This window comes from Haemaphysalis longicornis, unplaced genomic scaffold (genome assembly GCF_048455015.1).
Source record: "Haemaphysalis longicornis isolate Haplotype H1 unplaced genomic scaffold, Haemaphysalis longicornis Haplotype H1 scaffold_8, whole genome shotgun sequence".
Classification (NCBI taxonomy): domain Eukaryota; kingdom Metazoa; phylum Arthropoda; class Arachnida; order Ixodida; family Ixodidae; genus Haemaphysalis; species Haemaphysalis longicornis.
In genome coordinates this window covers 127,187,609-127,190,849 of record NW_027526445.1, presented here as the reverse complement: position 1 = coordinate 127,190,849, position 3,241 = coordinate 127,187,609, and positions in this window count along the sequence as shown.

The window sequence follows — 3,241 nt, the reverse complement described above, 5'->3', positions numbered from 1 at the left end:
AACAGTACGGGTCCGGTCCCGCCTCTGAGCCAGGGGAAAAAACTTCCGTCACCTTTCTTCCCCTCTCTTACGCCCTCACTAACGCTACATCATGATCGGGGATGTAAAGACGGAAGCACAATAAAAATAGCCTCGGCGCAGGGACAACGTTCTTCTCTTCCCTTTTAATCCTGCGTTCCCAGCATTGGATTTTTCCTTAAGCGCGCACAGTTCCGGCACCAAAATCGTGCCCCCCCTCGCAGCAGTTCAGCAGACTTCCAGCCTGCCCCTTGCACGCGTATTTTTGTCGTCTGTTCACTTCTTTCGGCGTCCGAATAGGGACCCCACCTCGAAAGACGGAGGCGTGGCTTAGAGCCCATAAGCGATCCGCGGTGGGCCGGGGATTGCCTCCGGAGTGGGCGTGGCCTGGGAAATCCCTGCGTGGGGAAGCCCCGCCCACTTCTCGCAGACCCACGCTCCCTACACTGTGCTCCCGAATAAATAAATGCTCGAGACTCAGTGCGCCGGATTCCACCCTCCCTTCGCGTGAAAGCTCCCTCACGCCACGAGCACGTCGGAAGGGGAACGCGATCGATGCAGAGTCCGGCTTATGGTGCGGGATGAGTGTGACGTTGCGGGTATTCCTCCGCCGCCGCCAGCGGCGGCGGCAGCCATGGTGCCACCCCACTTCCCACTTCGACTTTCATCCCCTTCCCGTTTCCCCCAACGCTCGGCCGGACCCGAAACACATGCAGCCTCCGACGACGCCAACGCCCCCGTGCGAGAGAGCCTCCTCTCAAAAATTGCCGGATAAAACCATTCATCGCGCTGTTTTCTTGTCCCTTCCTTCGCTTTCTGTTCCCGTGTTCCTTGTTTACTCGGCGATGTTGTAGTCGCCGCCGCGTTGGCGGCGGCTTCTTCGCAGCGGCTTGCCGTATCGTCGCTGCGTCCCTCTCGCATCCCCGCCTTCCAGTTGCCGTATAGCTTCACTGGGTGCTCGGTGCGAACTTTCGTTTCCGTCTCTGCCCGAACATTTTACCTCCCGACGACACGTATACCTGTTATTTCTCTCTCACTCCGAACCTAGCGATGACACTGAAGTCATGGGATGAGAGAAACGAAGGAAGGGGCCATCGGCTAGAAACAGAGACGATCGAGGCGGTAGGCCCGAAAACGCAGCGTTGAAAGGTTGAATGGCGGGCTTTTTGAACGTTGGGAGAAGGGTGCATTGCTGGGGCGGCTCTTTAGAAAAGCTTCTAGACATGTTTCGCGGGTGTTTGAAGATGCGTTGATTGTAGGGTTGTCGAGGGAAATAGGCGGAAATGGAATTAACCAACATGTTCAGATCACACTCTCTCGAGGGAAGTACAAAAGGAGAGTAAAAGAGAAAGATGATAAAGAGACGCGTTTGCCAGTTAACGCCAAGGCGTAGAGAGACAAAAGCATCAGTGAAAAAGTAAGAGACAGCGTTCGTTTTGAATGAAAAATGGCACTGTTACGCTGTTCTAGAATATAGACACGCAGGTATAGAACTGTCGAACAACTTCAAAAAAAAAAAAAAAAAGGAAGCGCCACTCTGAACTTCCGTAGTTGTCACAGTATTGCTCTCGTAGGCAAACATGACGTCGAAGCGGAAAGGCGCCGAGAAACCTGTCCCATTGGAGATCCATTCTAAGTTACCTAATCGGCCCCGCTTCGTAAAAACTGGAGCAGCAGAGTAAGCTGTTTATCGGAACACAACGCATTGAATGAAGTCGAAAGTTGCCAGGATAAGCATATAAACGTCCTCTTTAAGCCAGACAAAAAAAAAAAAAAAAAAAAGAGCGATGTGAGTACTACCCCTCAAGATCAAGTCTGTGTGACGGTGTCTTCGAACATGAAAAAAAGAATTTTATGAGCAAAGCTGAAAGCTAAGCGCTACAGAAAAGGGAATTTCGTCCATCTGGCGTGCAAGCCCCTTAATCATTAAAGCATTGAGCAGAAAACAAATTTTCGATATCATAGCCCCAAGAAAAAGTCAAGCTCAAGTCTGTGTGACAATGTTTTCGAACATGAAAAAAAAAACTTTATCAGCAAAACTGAAATCTAAGCGCTACAATAAAAGGAATTTTGTTCATCTGGCGTGCGAACCCCACAATCATTAAAGCATTGAGCAGAAAACAAATTTTCGATACCATAGCCCCAAGAAATTAAAAAGATATAAAAGTTGACCATCTCAATAAAAACACGTTGCAAAAGAAATAAAGTACGCAGTAGTCAAACTGCACAGCTGATGGCAGGGACTTTTACAAAGTGACGTCGCTGTGTGGAAGAGAGGAGGTAAAACTGAAGAGCGGTTAATGGCATGCTCTGTACACTATTGAAAGGCATTTAATAAAAATAGGCTATCGCCCCTAACGCAATGCTCACTTCCACCCGTCACTTCCCGAGAAAAAGCCAGCAAAAAAAAGGAAGAAATGGCTAAGTCACTAAGCTCCATTCACCAACAACATGTCCAGTTCTTTCCCTCCTTGATTTCTCTTTCACACAAGTACCTCACGGAGTTACCTTAACCTGTCAAAAACACGAGGACGAAAAACAAAATGTCATTTTGACGCCTAAACGTTTCTGATATCCTACTAGTAGAGCGGTTGCCATCTTGGCAGGATGCTTTGCATCTTTTTCCGGTGAAGGTCAGACCATTGGCCAATACGTCACATCGTTGTAATTCTGTCTGACTTCATCCTAACCCCGGTAATTGCGATCTTTGCAAGCGGGCTAGGTTACCATGATTTCTCTATCTCTCTTTCTCTCTCTCTAATTGCTTCAAGAGACCAATCTTAGCGACTCAAGTTTTAATCGCCCTACTTCCTTCTTATTGTTTTTCTTTAAGGAAAACTACTTCAAAAGCATGTCAACACTCGATGCAGAATTTGTGGTGTGTGCTGAGGGATTCGATTGCCCGATGTTTCTTTTTCTCCCCTTAAAAATTTGATATTTTTCCGCGCAGCTTACGTAAATCCAGTATCATTTGCACAACGAATCATTTGTGCGCCTTCAGTTCGGGCTAACTCATCCTGAAGTTTGAATCCAAGCACAATTATTTGGCACAGGCACTGAGCTTGGCGGCGCCATGGTTATGCGTTATCAGTTCCAAACATTTACAAAAAGTCTCGTCGCCCATCTCAGATATGGGACTTTCGTCTAGGCGAAGCGTATTCAAGCTGACATTAAAACGCACACTCGCGATCACATACCACGGTCGTCTTCACTTTCATTGAAG